At 41.9% G+C, this 20,543-nt stretch overlaps 1 protein-coding gene across 4 annotated transcripts in view; it reads left to right on the forward strand.

Annotated features, from left to right (window-relative positions):
• The window catches only part of Rasgef1c (RasGEF domain family member 1C), a 101,195-nt gene that overhangs the window by 30,010 nt on the left and 50,642 nt on the right, over window positions 1-20,543 (forward strand). The gene's annotated exons all lie outside the window — the stretch shown is intronic.

Raw genomic sequence — 20,543 nt, forward strand, 5'->3', positions numbered from 1 at the left:
TGAGGGGGCGGCCTAGGGAAGACCTGGGGAAGGGTGTTTCCAGTGGGAGAACAGCGAGCCTGGAGCCCTGAGGCAGGAATGAGCACGAAACCCTAAGCAAATATGTTACACTAATTCCTAATAATTAGGACTGTGAGACTATCCTACATGGATGCAAGAAGAGAGAAAAAGGAGAATTTGGGGACCAGGTCAGAAATGTGGGCTTGGAGCCCAATCATATCCCATATGTCCCTTCTGGGACAGCAGAAGGGCCAGGGCAGATCATGAGATACAGCCAAAGATGGTGCTGAGCAAGTCCCAGGCCTGTGCTGGGCACATTTGCTCACAGCCTGTCCATACTTACACGGGCTTATCATCCTTGATGTGCATGGGGAAAACTGATGCTCAGAGAGGAACCAGCCCATATGCAAATGCTTTTCATGTCCACCTGCCTCCCACTCTCCCTTTCCCAGCTGACCAACCCTTGCCAGTTCTTACTTTATCACCCCCAATGCGTAGAAGAGCCTTTCTTCACTTTCTTCCTGTACTACATCCAAAATGCATGGATTACCTGCACCTTGTTATTGCATTTTCAAAAGCTTCTTCTAGGAAGAGACACTGAAGCTGGGCCTTCAAGGGGAATAAGGAAGAAGGTGTTCCAAGAGGGAAGCAGTGAAAAGCCTGTATCTTCATCTGTTTTGTTTCTCTAATAAAATACCTGAGACCAAGTAATTTATAAGCGTAGAAGTTTATCTGGCTCACAGTTCTAGAGGCCAAGAGCATGGTGCCAGCATCTGTAAGGGCCTCCTTACTGCATCCTGACATGGTGGAGGGCATCACATGGTGAGACATAGCAAGCTTGCTAGATCAAGTCTCTCTTCCTCCTCTTTTAAAGCCACTAATGCCTTCATGGGGGCTCCACCCTTATGACTTCTTTAAATACCAGGTCCTTGGGCACAGGGGTATCCATTCTGGGGGCCCCAGAAGCCAACTGCACATGGAAGGTGCTATAATTTGAATATGGCTTGCCCCCTCTGAAATTTACATTGAAATTTAGTCCCCATTATGAGATGTTAAGAGGTAGGACCACAAGGGACCTTCAAGAAGTGATTAGGGTTTTGCCCTCATGAATGGATTAACACATTGATGCAGTGATGGATGAATGGATTGATGGATTGTCTTGAGGGTATGTCTGCTATGAAAGTCAATTGGCGTAGGTCTCTTGTACAATATCTAATTACCTCCCAAAGGTCCCACCTCCAGACACCATTCACCTCCAGACACCATTAACATAACTTGGGGGAATAAGTTTCAAACACATGAACTTTGGGGAGACACATTCAAACCATAGCATCCTGATCCAAAGGTGATGAATGACATGTTTGGGGCACTGCATGCTAGCAGGTAGTTAGTCCTGGTGTCATCTCATTTACCATTTCTCATAAAATCAACACAATTATTAAAATTAATACATTTAAAATGAAATTTTACATTCCTACCTAAATCACCAGAATGACTTCCCATAAATAGAAAACAACCATAAAAGTTAATGTAATAAATACAAATATTCTTCACTTAAAAAGATTAAAATTATAGCAAATATGAACACCAGCATTCTGGTCTAGCCTGTTGTAAGCACATTTCACTCTCTCCCACTGAATACAGCTTTAAATCTGACAGAATGCATGGAACAGCTACGTGAGGAATTAAAAATGATATATTAGGCAGATTGGGAAAGAAAAGCAGAATTTGAAGTACCACCAACCTGGAAGTGACTTTACAATCTTTGCTAACCTCACATTGCCCAGCCTGAACTCAGGAAGCCTGAAACATGGAAGGGACATCAAGACTCACAGAGACTTCCAAGAGAAACCCTCTTGGTTATGGCTCAAGGAACAGGAAAGAGGTCCTCTTATTATTCAGAGAGAGTAGGAAAAAAATCCATTTAAAATTTTTTTCCTCTGTTTCCTCACTCCCTAGCCCACAAGTATCCCTTTAAGAACTTCGAACTCAGAGTGAAGGAAAACCTCCCCTTCTGAATAGAGAAGCTACTGTCCCAAAGAAGGTAGGGTGAATCCACTGTTTTTATTTCTATCCTCCCAACTCTTGAACCTGGATTCAGGGAAGTGCACAGTAGAATAGGGTAAGTAAAGCCCTATTTTATCACCAGAAGACCAAAAGAGGAAGCCCCAGGAAACTGGAAAAAAAATAGCGATTGCACAAAGGGAAGAACTGGGAAAGCAACCCCATGAAGTTATTTATTAATTCCTAGACTTATCCTCAAGCTACATGAACATGAATCTGACCCTAAACAGCACACCATAGGCTTTGATACCTAAAGTACATAATAAATCACTGTCTGGTTCTCACACTGGTCATTAGGTAGAACATATATTTGAATACCAATTCAATGGCATTGAGAATGGAGGTAACACTGAAACCCCACAGAAGCCTGGTCACGTCTTTCAGACTGAGTTTAACTAGATCAATTACCTGCTAAATGTTCTCCACAGGATTTAAATAAGGCCCCAAATTTGCATTCATAATGTGCAGAACATCAAAAAAGTATGAAAATCTCTATTTACACAGGAAAATATAATGAACAGATACCAAACTAAGATGAAGCAAATGTTGAAATTATTTGGATTTTAAAGTAGCTATTATAAAAATTCTCCATCAAGTAAGGGAAAATGCTCTTGAAACAAATGGAAAGCTAGACAGCCTCAGCAAAGAAATAAGACATAAGGAAGAAGCAAATGAACAACTTAGAACTGAAAAACACACTAACCAAAAATTTGAAACTTGCTCAGTAGCACACGCTTGTAATCCCAGCAGCTCCGGAGGCTGAGGCAGGAGGATCACAGGTGCAAAGCCAGCCTCAGCAACTTAATGAGGCCCTAAGCAACTTAGAGAGACCCTGCCTCAAAATGAAATATAAAAATGGCTCAGTGGTTAAGCACCCCTGGCTTCAAATTCTGGTGCAAAAAATAAATAAGTAAAACTCACTGGTTAGTCTTCAGAGACAATCAAAATGACAGGGGAAAGGATCGGGGATATTACTAATAGTTCAATAGAAATTATACGCTCTGAACAACAGAGAGACAATGAAAGAAAAGTTAATGGAGCTTCAGGTACCCATGGGACAGTAGCAAAAGGTGGAACATTTGTGTCACCAGACTTCAAGAAGGGCAGGAGAAAGAGTGCTGTAAAGAAAAAGGATTTAATGTGTCTGCGTTACTGTAGTATGCTGATTTTAAGTCCTTTGGGTATAAACCGAGGAGTGGGATAGCTGGGTCAAATGGTGGGTCCATTCTAAGTTTTCTGAGGAATCTCCATACTGTTTTCCAGAGTGGGTGCACCAATTTGCAACTCCACCATCAGTGTATGAGTGTGCCTTTTTCCCCACATCCTCACCAACCTTTATTGTTGCTTGCATTCTTGATAATTGCCATTCTGATTGGAGTGAGATGAAGTCTTAGGGTGGTTTTGATTTGCATTTCTCTAATTACTAGAGATGCTGAACACTTTTTCATATATTTGTTGATTGCCTATATATCTTCTTCTGTGAAGTATCTGCCCAATTCCTTAGCCCATTTATTGATTGAGTTCTTTGTATTTTTGGTGTAAAACTTTTAAAGTTCTTAATAAATTTTGGAGATTAGTGCTCCATCTGAAGTGTGTGTGGAAAAGATTTTCTCCCCCTCTGTAGGCTATCTTATCACATTATTGATTGTTTCCTTTGCTGAGAAAAAGCTTTTTAGTTTGAACCATTCCATTTATTGATTCTTGCTTTCATATTTTCCGCTCTGGGAGTCTTGTTAAGGAAGTCCGGTCCTAAGCCAACATGATGAAAATTCAGGCCTACTTTTTCTTCTGTTTGGTGCAGGGTCTCTGCTCTAATTCCTAGGTCCTTTATCCATTTTGAGTTGAATTTTATGCAGCTAGATCATGGAACCAACCTAGATGCCCTTCAATAGATGAATGGATAAAGAAATTGGGGTTTATATACACAATGGAATATTATTCAGGCATAAAGAAAAATAAAATTATGGCATTTGCAGGTAAATGGATGGAGTTGGAGAATATCGTGCTAGGAATGGAAGAACTTTGGATTGTGTAGAGGGAAATGGGGGGCAAGGGAAGGAAAGATAGTGGAATGAGACAGACATCATTACCGTATATACATGTATGATTTCATGAATGGTGTGAATCGACATTGAGTACCACCATAGAAATGAAAAATTGTACCCCATTTGTGCACAATGAATTAAAATGCAGTCTGTAAAAATAAAAATAAATAAATTTTAAAAGAAGAAAAAGGATTTGAAGAAATGATAGCTGAAAACTTCCCAAAGACGTGAACCCACATATTCAAGAACCCCCAAAACAAGATGAATCCCAACAGAATAAAACACAAATTCATGACCAGATACACCATAATCAAGCTGAAAACCAAAGGGAAAAAATGTGAGGCAGGCAGAAAAAAATGTTTTATTTAAAAGAATGATTCAAATGACTGTGAACTTCTCTTTATAAACCTTAGCAACCAGAACTGAACAACATTTTTAACTTCTAACTAGCAACCTATAATTCTGTATCTATTAAAATATTCTTCAGAATGTATGTATCCTTCAGGATATATGCTCAGATGAAGGGAAACTAAGAGACTTTATTGCCAACAGACCTGCTCTGAAAGTGTTGCCGAAGAAATTCTAGCAGAAAGGAAATGAAACTAGAAGGCCACTTGCATATGAGGAATGAAGTAAGAGCAACAGAAATGAATGAATACCCGTGTAAATATGAGAGTCATCTTCCCGGAATTCTTAAAATGTTTGACAGTTGGAAACAAAGATGACATTACATTGTCAGGTGATGTTTTCAGTAGATGTGGTTATAACACATAAGAAACCTACATATAAATCAGGAATGGTAAAGCATACCAAAACATTCAAAATCATCATTATTATGATCACCATCATCATCCTAGGAAGGCTATTTTAACAATAGGCAAAGTAGACTTCAAAGCCAAGAATATTCTAAAGATAAATATGAACAATTCATAGCAACCAAAGAGACATTTATGAAGAGGACATAATAATCCCAAAAGTGCACATGCCTAACAACAGACCTTCAAAATGCATGAAGCAAAATAGACCAATTCACAAATATAGAGACTTTAACACTCCTCTCTCATTGTTAGAATTAATAGAAATCATCAAGGATAGAGAAGAACTGAACAATCAACTGGATCCAGTCAACATTTATAGAGCAGTCCTCCCAACAACAGCAGAGCACATATTCTTTTTAAGTGCATGCAAAATATTCACCAAAATAAAATCATATCTAGGAACATAAAATATACTTTAACAATTATAAAATCACCAAATTCATGCAAATATTTTCTGATAATAATGCAATTTGATTACATTCAAATATAGAATAACAGAAAAATCTGAAAACACTAACTTACAAAATTTACAGGTAAGAAAAAGAGAAATTTGGGCTGGGGGATATAGCTCAGTTGTGTAGCATGAAAAGGGCCCTGGGTTCAATCCCCAGCACCAACACCAAAAAAAAAGAAATTTGAAAATACTTTAAATGAAAATGAAAATACATCATTTCAAAATTTGTGGGAAACACCTAAAATAGTGCCTAAAAATACTAAATTCTTACATTAGAAAGGAAGAAAGTTCCCTAATCAATAATTGAAATTGTTACCTTAAGAAACTAGAAAAAGAACAAGATAAACCCAAGACAAGTCAAAGAGAAAGGAAACAATGAAGATCAGTGTAGAAATTAATGACCCTGAAAACAGAAAAATGATAGAGATGAGCAATGAAAGCAAAAACTGGATCTTTGGAAAGCACCAAAATTTACAAACTTCTGGCAAGTCTGACAAAGAAAAAAAGAGAGATGAGACAAATATCAGGAATGAAAGACTAGAGGTCTGCAGATTGTTAAAGGATAACAAATCAACACAAATAAATTGGACAACTTATGTAAATGACCAATTCCTTGAAAACAACTGTCTACTAACACTCACCAAACCATAACCATTAAAGAAATTGAATTCATAGTTTAAAACCTGTTAAAAAGATATCTTCAGGCCCAGATGGTTTGGGCAAATTTTACCAATCATTTAGTGAAGAAATTCTGTGCCATCTCTTCCATTAAATACAAGAGAAGGGAACATATTTCATGTGACCAAAAGTACTTTGAAGTCAAAGCAAGACAGAAAGACAATACAAGGAAACTACAGATCAATCCAAGACTGCAGAGCTGTGATGAGGTACTTAATGTCACAGGTCCTCAAGAGGCCCACCCGGATGCTCATAGCCCCATCATTCATTCGCAGCCCTGAGTCTCTGTGGGGGCAATTCCCATCTGGCTGCTCTTGCTCCTGGTGCCACCAGGGCTACAGCATCATCCAGGACCTCATGGAGGCATATCATTCCCATGGCCAGTTCTTGCCCTTGGAAACCATGTCCTCTGCCTTCAGAACCGCTGACCCATCTGGCCAGTGTCTGCCTCCCAAAAGATGCACTGAGCAAGGCAGAGGGAGGACCCTCTCCCACCTACTGCCAATCCCTAATTTTCAGGACCTCCCTTCAATTTTCTCTCCCCCAAGCCTGGGAAGCATTTTTCTAGTCTAGGAACTGTAAAGGAATTTTGTCTTTTTCTTTTTAATTGTATATATTTAAGGTATACAACATGATGTTTTGATAGACATAAATATGTGTATTGATTGTTAGAATCAAACAAATGCATCTGTCCATCATCTTACGTATTTTTTTGTTGTTGCTGTTTGGTGGTTAAGACACCTAAAATATAGTCTTAGTCAATTTCCAGTATACAAAAAAAAACTGCTAATTATACTGGAGGAACTTTGCCTTTATCCATAATGACTTTCCCACACTTATAAAAGTTAAAAACCCAAAAGAAGGGTTATTTTTTTTCCTCTGTTCTTTACAGTTACTTTCTCCCCAGTGCTCTGGGACAGGTTGGCTGTGTGACAGGGAAAAGGAATGCTGGTGGGAAGTTGTCACTATTTTTTTTTTTTTTGCTATTAGTATTTTATTTTATTTTATTAGTTGTCACTCTTTTAAGTGCTGTTCCTCTTTACCTCCCTTTAATATCCACAACTTTCCAGGACACACCAAATGCTGTCATGTACCTCTTCCTCATTTTCTGTCATCTGTCCTATTGACAAATTTCCTGAATATCACCACACTGTGTTATATTGTAAATACAGATAATATAATATGAATATCAGCCTCTCAAGGAAAATGTCTTGACACACTTGTAGGAAACATTTATGACCCTACACTAGAGATCTGCTTGACCTTTACTGGCAGGCTCTTAAGCTAAGGATTGTTGCTGGTGTAGGACCTTACTGTTACAGATGTTCTTCTACTCATTTTTTCTCTCACTTTTCTATCTAGAGGTTCATTTTGTATTTCTTAGCTTCCAAAACATTTTAAAGCTTTCTATACTGCAATCAGTGGAGATAGGTACATTGTATATGACTAACTGAAAAGAAGAATAGTTTTTTTCTTCCAAGAGGTGTGGATAGGGATGCTGGAATTGTATTGGGATAGAAGTCTAGATATGAGCAGATCAGAGGTCTCCCCACTTCAGGGGGTCAGGTGGAATAACCCAGATGGTGAGACAATGGTCAAAGTAGGTCACTAACATAGGAGATTTCTCACTAGTGTGGAGCCTACCCCTTGCCCACAGCCTTAGAAAAACCTCTACACTCAGAGAGCCACATACCCTGGTGCCCAGGAGGAGGGGGTAGTCAGTCTGGAGGCTCCAGAGAACAACTTCACATGGAAGGTGTTATGATTTAGATATGGTTAGTACCCTCTGAAACTCTTGTCGAAATATAACCCCCATTATGAGATGTTGAGGAGTGAGACCTTTAAGAAGTGAGTAAGTCTCTGACCTCATGAATGGATTAGTCCATTTGTGCAACATAGATGAATGGATTCATGGGCTAATGGGTTATCTTGAGAGTGGGTCTGCTGTGAAAGCCAGTCATGCTAGGACTCTCACATGCTCCCTGTCTTTCACCATGTGATGCCCTGCACAATCTTGGGACTCACTCTACCAGCAAGAAGGGCATCACCAGATGCAACCCCTTGGTCTTATTCCAGAATCATGAGCCGAAATTAACCTCTTTTCTTTTTAACTTTCCCAGTGTGTGATGTTGTATTATTAGCAGCAGAAAACAAAGACAGAAGGCAGTCGTTGCTTTGTTGGACCATGGAGGCTTTGCTGACCTTTATCTGCTCTTCTGGCCTAGTTGGAGCCAAATGGCTTCTTGCAGCAGGGCCCTGGGGGGCAGTGAGAAGTGCTGACCTGAGTCACCAAAAACAGAGATTTACAGAAACTCTCCAAGTTAGTAAAGAAATGGCATTTAGAGATACTCTCACTGACACATCCATGTCCACCTTCTATGGGATACCTGGTTTCAAAAGGGATTTTTAAAGCTCATTTTATTAGCCTGGTTAGTAAGTCCCAAATGTCCAGGTTGTTATAATAATAATTTACTATTATTTAAATTATAAATGTGCTTCTAGACTCTTTTGTGTTTATTTTTTTTTTAATTAATGAGGGGGAAATATCGAGAGGACATTTCTCCATGGTAGTCTCCAAACAAGGCCCAGGATTTACTCTAATTGTATAACCTGCACCATCTGCTCAGGGGGAGGAGGGGATGCTGCACTCTTTGGCCAGGTCTACTTACACCCATCCTGCCTCTCTAACTCCCCTAACTGAAAAATGGTTCCTGGAAGTGAGAAAGCATGGTGGTTGGGAATTTGAAATAACACCTCTTCACTATGGTTTAAGGACACAATTGGATGGTATATCTCAACCTCCTTAAAAGGGATGGTATCCTTTGACCCAGTGCCTCTCCTTCTAGAAGTGTCTTGGGAAATAATTGAGAATGTTGCCCAAGGAAGAGGAAGACATTTTTAGTCTGTGGAGAACTCTATTTTCAATTGCCAATCTTCTGTGGGTCTTTGATGCAGCCCACCAGTACCTGACAGATTATCTTCAAGTCAGGTCCTGAGCTCTCAGAAACTGCTTCTGGAAGTGTGGAAACATCTATCAATGGCAACCAAGGGCCATCTGGACCCCAAAATAACTCAGTCCAGTGCTCGACTCCCCACCAAGTCTGTCAGGTGGCCTACTACAGGCAAAGCCAGGTGCATTCCTAGTCTTGGCAAGCATGGTCTGTGAGCTTAGAGGTAAGTCCCAGTACTCCCATAGCATCCCTTCAGACACCAAGGAACAGGGTGGAAACTTTCAGGAGAACTGTATTAGTCAGGGTTCTCTAGAGGAACAGAATCAACAGGAAGTATGATTATAAAAAGGAAATTTATTAGATTGGCTTACACAACCAGAAACTGAATAGTCCACAATGGCAGTCTGCAGCTGGAGAGCTAGAAGAACCAGTAGCTGTGCAGTCCAAGACGCAGAAGCCCCAGAACAAGAAAGATCAACAGTGCTACCCTTGTCTGAGACCAAGGCTTCTGGAAACTACCTGGAGAATCACTGGCTTAGTCTGCTTTGCAAGAGTGAAGAAGCAAGAGTCTGATATCCTCAGACAATAAAAGCAGCAATCAAGAACCCTTTCAAGAAGAGTCAAGCTTGCATCTGCATCTGCTTCTTTGTTCTTCCAGCTTTGATTCTATCCTATTGGGTGGTGCTGCCCATGCTTAGGGAGGGGCCCCACTTCAGTTCCTATCCCACATTCCAATCATTCCTAGACACGCCCTCATCAACACACCCAGAAGCCTTTTAATCATCAGCATCTCTTAATCCAATCAAGTTGACAATTCAAATTAACCATTACAGGACCCAAACTGGAATGAGATGTGTCTCAGCTCCAGGCTTGCCAGAAGGGAAAGAGGAGGACCACATAGTTTGTTGGGCTCTGCACGGCTCAGAGCAGCTGTGTATGAACTGTCATGATCCAGGTCCAAATGTAGGGGTGGGCAGGTCAAAGGTTTCTTCCCCTGATGTTCTGATGCAAAGTGGGAGAAGGGCTGAGCTGTGGGCTGGAGCTTCCCTTTCATCTGAGTCCAACAGGGCAAGCACAGGGAGCTCCACAACCCCTGAAGACTGGGCCCCTTTGAGGCTTCCTACAATTCAGGCGGCCCTCCCCAGCTCCCAGACCCTTAGCCCAGCTCCCCTGCTAAATCTCTAAGTAGAGGGCTATATCTGTCCTCTACTTAATCTTGACCAATTCCTCTTCACAAGATCACAGCCAGGAGATGGACCTAGAGCTGGGAGACCAGGCATCCAGGGAAGTCCACTAGTCACCTGCTAGTAACCTTGTCCACCCACATTACCTCCCAGGAGTCTAGTATGTTCCTCTATGAAGTGAGCAATCATTTCCATAAGGTTGTTTTAAGTACTATGTGACAGGAGACCAAAAGACACATGAAGCATGATACAGAGTCTTTCTTCATTGAATTGAAACCCCTGGAGGTCAGAACCTGTCTGGGGGAAGAGGGACAGGTACTTCACCCAGGACCCTTAAAAATAGACCTGATATCATTTCCTTATCCCCTAAGAAAAAAAGGGATGGTTCTTGTTCCTGAAGGAGCAGCAGAATCAGTTCCAAGCAAAGAAGCCTCTGTGACGCCCTCAATGATGCCCTGAGCCATCTGAGGATTCAGATACATACCCAGGGGGCACTACTTCCCACACTACTGTGATAAAGCTAGGAATGCAGGCCTCTTCTGAGAGCTTCTGGGGACCCTACAGAGAAAAATTAAAACTGAATGGAGACTGAAACAGGAGCTCAGAGGAGGCCAGGCTGCTCTGATCTTTCTCTTGACAAGGGAAGGAAGAGGCTATATGATCCTGGGGCTTCCAGACACTTGAGGAGCTGTAAGGCCATCATTGTACACTACCACTGAGCTATGCTCCCAGCACTATCATGAAAATTTTACAAAGATATAATGAATTATTGGGCAAGAATATGTAAAATTCTACATATACTATGGCGAGAGGAGAGTGGCTCTGATTTGGAGTTGTGGGTTGTCTTCTTTTATGGTTGCTATACCAGAACCTGAAACTGGATAATTTATTTTAAAATTATTTTGGCTCATGGTTCTGGAAGCTGGGTAGACTAAGATCATGGTGCTTACAAGGACCTCATGCTGCTTCAACTCCTGGTAGCAAGCCAAAGGGCAAATGAGTATGTGTGGAAGAGGAGAAACCACATTATGTAACAATGCACTCTCCAGGTAACCAATCCAGTTCCATGAGAAATGCATTAATACCTTTTAACTATCTAATCAGCCTAAAGGCCCCACCATCAGCATGGCCATAATGGCAATCAAGTTGCAGAGAGAACAAACAATATTCAAACCATAGCATGAGTCTTACTACTGCCTTCAAGGCCAGCTCAGTAGGGATAATTCCCAGCAGCTGTTGATACCTGGTTGCAGAAGGTCCAGCTAGCAGGCTAGATGAGCAGGACAGTGGGTTGTCCAGACCACAGCCAGCATGGAAGCTCTGGTGGACCAGGGGAGCATAGTCAGCAAGTGTCTTCTGGACACAGAGCCTCAGATAGCAGGTAATACAGTGACCACCTGTATTGTGGTTCCAGCCCCTGGAAGGTAGTGAGTTCCCAAGGGGAGAACTGACCATGGAGGCCCTGTCTTCTCTATGGCAGGCGGTGTGATGTTGGCTTTGTCATTCGATCTCATTGGCTCTTCTCCCTGTTCTGAGTAGGTGAAGACAATTGTCAGAACTCAGAGGAGCATCTTCCTAGTTTGACTGCAGTCCTCACAGGGCCCTCCTCCTGCAGCATCCTTTGCCTCTGTCCCTTCCACCTGCTTAGCCCAGTGCCTTCCCAAGAAAGTTTGCCTGGAGAATATGCCCCAAGAAATAATGAGAACAACATTGCCTTGATCAGCCTTCAAGGTAGGGATTATAAACTGGCCACAAGGGAATTAGAGATGTCATTTCTAAATGTATTTCTGACTCACAGCATGGCCTCCCAGGTCACTTTTTTAAAAAGTAGAATTACAGTCAGCCTTTGCAGGTTCTGCATCCATGGATCCCACCAACTACAGATAGAAAATAGTTAGAAAAAATATTGTGTCTGTTCAGAATACATACAAATATTTTTCTAATTTTTTCCCTAAACAAAACAGTAAAATCACTATTTACATAGCACTTACCTTTTGTATTATGTATTATTAGGGATTGTTATAATATATACCATATTTATGAGAGATGGTTTAAAGTATACAGGAGGATGTGTGTAGGTTGTATCTTTCCTTTTCTCTTTCCAATACTGAAAATTGAACCCTGGGTGCTCTACCACTGAATTATATCCTCAATCATTTTTTTTTTTTATTGTAAACAAATGGGATATAAATGGGATACATGTTGTTTCTCTGTCTGTACATGGCGTAAAGGCATACCATTTGTGTAATCATAAATTTACATAGGGTAATGTTGTTTGATTCATTCTGCCATTTTTTCCCTTCCCCCCCTCCCCTCCCACCCTTCCCCTCCATCTATACAGTCCTTCCTTCCTCCATTCCTGCCCCCCTCCCTAAACCCAACTCCAACCCCAACACTAACCCTTCCCAACCCCCATTATGTGTCATCATCCACTTATTAGCGATATCATTCTTCCTTTGGTTTTTTGAGATTGGCTTATCTCACTTAGCATGATATTCTCCAGTTTCATCCATTTGCCTGCAAATGCCATAATTTTATTGTTCTTTATGGCTGAGTAATATTCCATTGTATATATATACCACATTTTCTTTATCCATTCATCAATTGAAGGACATCTAGGTTGGTTCCACAATCTGGCTATTGTGAACTGAGCAGCTATGAACATTGATGTGGCTGTATCTCTGTAATATGCTGATTTTAAGTCCTTTGGGTATAGTCCAAGGAGTGGGATAGCTGGGTCAAATGGTGTTTCCATTCCAAGTTTTCTAAGGAGTCTCCACACTGCTTTCCAGAGTGGCTGCACTAATTTGCAGCCCCACCAGCAATGTATGAGTGTACCTTTCTCCCCACATCCTCGCCAACACCTGTTGTTGCTTGTATTCTTGATAATCACCATTCTAATTGGGGTGAGATGGAATCTTAGGGTGGTTTTGATTTGCATTTCTCTTTTACTAGAGATGTTGAACATTTTTCCATATGTTTGTTGATTGCTTGTATATCTTCTTCTGTGAAGTGTCTATTCATTTCCTTAGCCCATTTGTCAGTTGGATTATTTACATTCTTGGTGTAGAGTTTTTTGAGTTCTTTATAGATTCTGGAGATTAGTGCTCTATCTGAAGTATGATTGGCAAAGATTTTCTCCCACTCTGTAGGCTCTTTCTTTGCATTGCTGATAGTTTCCTTTGCTGAGAGAAAGCTTTTTAGTTTGAATCTATCCCAGTTATTAATTCTTGCTTTTATTTCTTGTGCTATGGGAGTCCTGTTGAGGAAGTCTGGTCCTAAGCCGACATGTTGAAGCTCTGGACCTACTTTTTCTTCTATAAGATGCAAGGTCTCTGGTCTGATTCCGAGATACTTAATCCATTTTGAGTTTAGTTTCGTGCATGGTGAGAGATATGGGTTTAGTTTCATTCTCTTGCATATGGATTTCCAATTCTCCCAGCACCATTTGTTGAAGAGGCTATCTTTTCTCCATTGCATATTTTTGGCCCCTTTGTGTAGTATGAGAAAATTGTATTTATTTGGGTTTGTGTCCGTGTCCTCTATTCTGTACCATTGATCCACCTTTCTATTTTGGTACCAATACCATGCCGTTTTTGTTACTATTGCTTTGTAGTAGAGTTGAAGATCTGGTATTGCGATACCCCCTGCTTCACTCTTTCTGCCAAGGATTGCTTTAGCTATTCTGGGTTTTTTATTCTTCCAGATGAATTTCATAATTGCTTGCTCTATTTCTGTAAGGTACATCATTGGGATTTTAATTGGAATTGCATTGAATCTGTATAGCACTTTTGGTAGTATGGCCATTTTGACAATATTAATTCTTCCTATCCAAGAACATGGGAGATCTTTCCATCTTCTAAGGTTTTCTTGAATTTCTTTCTTTAGTGTTCTGTAGTTCTCATTGTAGAGGTCTTTCACCTCTTTTGTGAGATTGATTCCCAAATACTTTATTTTTTTCGAAGCTATTGTGAATGGGGTAGTTTTCCTAATTTCTCTTTCTGAAGATTCATCGCTTATATATAAAAATGCCTTAGATTTATGTGCATTGATCTTATATCCCGCTACTTTACTGAATTCACTTATGAGATCTAAAAGTTTTCTGGTGGAATTTCCTGGTTCCTCTAAGTATACCATCATATCATCAGCAAATAGGGATAGTTTGAGTTCTTCTTTTCCTATTCGTATCCCTTTAATTTCTTTGGTCTGTCTAATTGCTCTGGCTAGAGTTTCAAGGACGATATTGAATAGAAGTGGTGAAAGAGGGCATCCCTGCCTTGTTCCAGTTTTTAGAGGGAATGCTTTCAGTTTTTCACCATTTAGAATGATATTAGCCATGGGTTTAGCGTAGATGGCCTTTACAATGTTAAGGAATTTTCCCACTATCCCTATTTTTTCTAGTGTTTTGAGCATGAAGGGGTGCTGTATTTTATCAAATGCTTTTTCTGCATCTATCGAAATAATCATGTGATTCTTGACTTTAAGTCTATTGATATGGTGAATGACATTTATTGATTTCCTGATGTTGAACCAACCTTGCATCCCTGGGATGAAACCCACTTGATCATGGTGCACTATCTTTTTAATATGTTTTTGTATGCGATTTGCTAAAATTTTGTTTAGGATTTTTGCATCGATGTTCATTAAGGATATTGGTCTGAAATTTTCTTTCCTCGATGTGTCTCTGTCTGGTTTAGGAATCAGGGTAATATTGGCTTCATAGAATGAGTTTGGGAGAGTTCCCTCCTCTTCTATTTTCTGGAATACTTTGAGAAGTATTGGAATGAGTTCTTCTTTAAAAGTTTTGTAGAACTCGGCTGAGAACCCATCTGGTCCTGGACTTTTCTTTGTTGGAAGGCTTTTGATGACTTCTTCTATTTCATTACTTGAAATTGGTCTATTTAATTTGTGTATGTCCTCCTCGTTCAGTTTAGGCAATTCATATGTCTCTAGAAACCTGTTGATCTCTTCGAAATTTTCTATTTTGTTGGAGTATAGATTTTCAAAATAGCTTCTAATTATGTTTTGTATTTCAGTTGTGTCTGTTGTGATATTTCCTTGTTCATTCCGAATTTTAGTGATTTGGGTTTTCTCTCGTCTTCTCTTTGTTAGTGTGGCTAAAGGTTTATCAATTTTGTTTATTTTTTCGAAGAACCAACTATTTTGTCAATTTTTTGTATTGTTTCTTTTGTTTCAATTTCGTTGATTTCAGCTCTCAGTTTAACTATTTCCTGTCTTCTACTACTTTTGGTGTTGGTCTGTTCTTCTTTTTCTAGGGCTTTGAGCTGTAGTGTTAGGTCATTTATTTTTTGAGTTTTACTTCTTTTATTAAATGCGCTCCATGAAATAAATCTTCCTCTAAGTACCGCTTTCATAGTGTCCCAGAGATTTTGATATGATGTTTCTTTGTTCTCATTTACCTCTAAGAATTTTTTAATTTCCTTCCTAGTATCTTCTGTTATCCATTCATCATATGGTAGCATATTGTTTAATCTCCAGGTGTTGGAGTAGTTTCTGTTTTTAACTCTTTCATTAATTTGTAACTTCAATCCATTATGATGTGATAGAATACAAGGTAGTGTCTCTATCTTCTTGTATTTGCTGACATTAGCTTTGTGGCATAATATATGGTCTATTTTAGAGAAGGATCCATGTGCTGCTGAGAAGAAAGTGTATTCGCTCTTGGTTGGATGGTATATTCTATAAATGTCTGTTAAGTCTAAATTATTGATTGTGTTATTGAGATCTATGGTTTCTTTGTTCAATTTTTGTTTGGAAGATCTGTCCAGTGGTGAAAGAGGCGTGTTAAAATCACCTAGTATTATTGTGTTATGGTCTATTTGGTTTCTAAAATTGAGAAGGATTTGTTTAACATACATGGATGAGCCACTGTTTGGGGCATAGATGTTTATGATTGTTATATCTTGCTGATTTATGCTTCCCTTAAGCAGTATGAAATGTCCTTCTTTATCCCTTCTAACTAACATTGGCTTGAAGTCCACATTATCTGAAATGAGGATGGATACTCCAGCTTTTTTGCTGAGCCCATGTGCATGGTATGTTTTTCCCCATCCTTTCACCTTTAGTCTATGGGTATCTCTTTCCATGAGGTGAGTCTCTTGCAGGCAACATATTGTTGGATCTTTCTTTTTAATCCAATCTGCCAGTCAATGTCTTTTGATTGATGAATTCAGGCCATTAACATTCAGGGTTATTATTGAGATACGATTTGTATTCCCAGTCATTTGGTTCATATTTAAAATTTTTGACACATCTTGGTTCCTCCTTTATTTGACAGTTCCTTTAGGATAATTCCTCCCTTTGCTGATTTGCTTCTTTGTTTTTTATCTCTTCCTCATGAAATATTTTGCTGAGAATGTTCTGTAATGCTGGCTTTCTTTTTGTAAATTCTTTTAGCTTTTGTTTATCATGGAATGATCTTATTTCATCGTCAAATTTGAAGGTAAGTTTTGCTGGGTATAAGATTCTTGGTTGGCATCCATTTTCTTTCAGAGCTTGAAAAATGTTGTTCCAGGCCCTTCTAGCTTTTAGGGTCTGGATTGAAAAATCTGCTGATATCCGTATTGACTTCCCCCTGAATGTAATTTGGTTCTTTTCTCTCACAGCCTTTAAAATTCTGTCTTTATTTTGAAAGTTAGGTATTTTCATTATAATGTGCCTTGGTGTGGGTCTGTTGTAATTTTGTGTATTTGGAGTCCTATAAGCCTCTTGGACTTGATTTTCCATTTCATTCTTCAGATTTGGGAAATTTTCTGATATTATTTCTTCAAATAGATTGTTCATTCCTTTGGTTTGTTTCTCTAAGCCTTCCTCAATCCCAATAATTCTCAAATTTGGCCTTTTCATGATATCCCATAGTTCTTGGAGATTCTGTTCATGATTTCTCACCATCTTCTCTGTTTGTTCAACTTTGTTTTCGAGGTTAAATATTTTGTCTTCAATATCTGAAGTTCTGTCTTCCAGCTGTTCTATCCTATTGGTTATGCTTTCTATGGAGTTCTTAATTTGATTTATTGTTTCCTTCATTTCAAGGATTTCTGTTTGTTTTTTTTTCAATATCTCTAACTCTTTATTGAAATGATCTTTTGCTTCCTGAATTTGCTCTGTTAACTGTCAATTGGTGCGATCATTCAATGCCTGCATTTGCTCTTTCATCTCATCGTTTGCTTCCCTAATCATTTTAATTATGTACATTCTGAACTCCCTTTCTGTCATTTCTTCTGCCATGCTGTCGTTGGATTTTATTGATGTAACATCTAGATTTGTTTGGGGCATTTTCTTCCCTTGTTTTCTCATATTGTTCAGGAATCAGTGGGTCATTAAGATATTGCAGATTTCCTCTATCAACTTATAATGTCCCTGAAGATTGCTAGTATATCCCCTCTTATCCTTCAGTAGCCTGAAGTCTTGGAGGAGGTTGATAATGCAGAGCTCCACGAAGAAGCTGCCTCTCTAGGTGTGGTAACCCTCAGGTGGCGTATATTCCCTGCTAGTGGGCAGAGGTGCCTCCACTTGTTGACCAATGGTCATCCAATGGGGAACTAGACTGTGGGCTGAGGCTAGGCCTGTTTGTGCCTATGTCTCTGGCTTTACCGTCCCTGTGGGAAAACCTCCCCTGGCCGGGAAGACTCACTCGGTGGGGACGTCTCGCTGGTCAGTTGCCCTCCTAGAGGTTCCCCTCAATCTACAACTACCACCTGGGCTGGGTTGTCTTCCTCTGCAATGATCCCAGGGGCCTGGACCTACGTCCTGGACCTGGGAGCCTCACCCTTCGCAGGCGAGTCTCCTTAGGCTGCCTCTCCCAGAGAATCTGCCCGCTGCCCTGGAAACTTCGCTCCGCCCCTAGGCGTGTCTCTGTGCGGCTCTTCCAGCAAGAAGCCACCTAGCTCCTGGGACCCTGCTCTGCACCAATCACCTGGCTATGCAGCCCCTCCCCTGAGCCACCACCTGGAGCCCCGTACAATAGCTCCGAGACCCAGAGACCCGCCACACACCTCCTCCTCCGGACAGCCGCCCGGTTTCCGACACAGTCACTAGTAGTCCAAGCAACTCACTTCGGGTCTCCTCCTCCCACCAACCACCCATAGCCCTAGGCAGTCACTCCAAGTCCAAGTGACCCGCCCTGTTCCTCCTCCTCCGCCTTGGGGTAGCCCCCCGTGTGTTCAGGAGCGGTGGCTCCGATACCAGGTGACTCACCACGCTCCTCCTCCAGGCAGGCCACCGGTGTTCAGGAGCGGTCGCTTTTAGTCCAATCAACTCACCACTCGCCTCCTCCTCTGGCAACCGCCTGTGGTTCTGATGCAGTCACTCCCAGACTAAGCGTCCCACCGCTCTCCTCCTCCAGGCAGGCCACCAGTGTTCTGGAGCAGCTGCTCCGAGTTCAAACAGCTCGTCACGCAGCCCCTCCTCCGGCAACCGCCCGTGGCTCTGATGCAGTCACTCCCAGGTCAAGCAACACGCCGCGCTCCTCCTCCTCCTCCGGGCAACCTCCCGGCACTCAGGGGCGCTCGCGCTGAGTTCAAACAGTTCACCACGCAGCTCCTCCTCTGGCAACCGCCTGTGGTTCTGATGCAGTCACTCCCGGACCAAGCGTCCCGCCGCGCTCCTCCTCTTCCTCCGGGCAGTCCCCCGGCGCTCAGGAGCGCCCACTCTGAGTTCAAACAGCTCACCACGCAGCTCCTCCTCTGGCAACCGCCCGTGGCTCTGATGCAGTCACTCCTAGACCAAGCGTCCCGCCGCGCTACTCCTCTTCCTCCGGGCAACCCCCCGGTGTTCAGAAGCAGTTGTTCTGGGTCCAAACAGCTCGCCACGCAGCTCCTCCCCAGGCAGCCACCCGGAGCCCCAGCGGCTGCTCGAGTCCAAGCGCTATGCTGAGCCGCCTCCTCTACGATGATCCCAGTTGTCCGTGTTTACCGCTCCAGCGGGGGGAGGGGCGTCTAGCCGAGCAACTCCACTTCACAAATCCCCAACAGGAGAGACTCACCCGGCAGCTTTGAGTTGGTCCCAAGTCTCTCACTATCTCCTCTTTTGAATCTTGCATCCTGGAGCAGCGTGAAATGCAGCCGCCCTCTAGTCCACCATCTTGGCCCACCCTCCCATTTTTATTTTTTAATTTTGAGACAGGGTCTTGCTAGCCTCAAACTTACCATCCTCCTATCTCAGCCTCCCAAGTAACTTGGATTATAGGTATGCACCAGCGCCCAGCTAATACTACATTTTTTCATAAAAGGGACTTGAACATCTGTGGATTTTGGTATCCACAGGGATCTTGGGACCACTTCCTGTGGCTATCAAGGGACTGTAACTGTCACCCTGAAAGTCAGAATAGAAATGTAAGAGTTGAGTCCTGGTGTCCCTTAAACATGGAAGGTCTGAACATGTGATCAGTCCCTTGGGAGTCCAGCAGAGCCTGTTTTTTCATCACCACATCCCTGATCACTCTTGGAGCCCACACTGAGAAGAGACAGAGCCTTCAGCACTCTCTTGCCCAGTATTTGTGTATGGTCAGATGAAGATGAAAGGTACATTCCTAGTACCTACATCTCTGGCAAAAGCAGGGGAATGAAAATCCAGCTCTCCTCTGGGCTGTGCCTTCCTTATCATCAGTCCCCAGACCCATCATACTCTTGTCCCTGCAGACATCTTCAAGTCTCCCAGAAGTTAGGCTTAGGTCATCCTGTCCCAGAAACTTTGCTAGTTCCAGAGTCCAAGAGCAGGGTGGGCTCTGGACCTGTCAGCATGGCCTGGAGAAGGAAGCATCCCAGTTGGGCACTAGTGGATGTCAGGGTGTCCCTCATTTCAGGGCAACTTGTGGGGGTCCTCTCCCCTCTGTCCACCTGCCTCCCTGTGACCAAATCCCAGACAACCCATGCTAGTTGTCCGCTTAACTGGTGCAGGAGTCCCAGGACCTCTAGATGTGGACCTGATGCAGAACAAGGAGACCTACATGTACCTGGGCAATGAGAACAGATGTGAGCAAGGAAACAGGCAGAAGTGCATGCCTAGACCAAAGGCAAAAATAAGGAAACTGACTCAGAAGCTCTTCCAACCCCCTCCCACACCTGGCCTGCCACAGGTTCAGCTCTCACCTCAGGTCTCCACCAGGTGGATATTCCAGGAAGGCATCTCATTGACCCAGCCTTGGCTGGTGCCTGCTTCTTGACCAGGGCAGGATGGAGCCTCCATTAATTATCCCAGCAGGACTGTTGATTTTTCATCAGAGAATGGTGTTATTTCCCAAAGCAAAACTCTAAGGGTCTAGCAAGAGGATAAAGAATTGGATGCTAAGAAGACAATTCAGACAGAAGCTCCAGGAGGGGTGAATTTGG

This window comes from Sciurus carolinensis, chromosome 6 (genome assembly GCF_902686445.1).
Source record: "Sciurus carolinensis chromosome 6, mSciCar1.2, whole genome shotgun sequence".
NCBI lineage: Eukaryota > Metazoa > Chordata > Mammalia > Rodentia > Sciuridae > Sciurus > Sciurus carolinensis.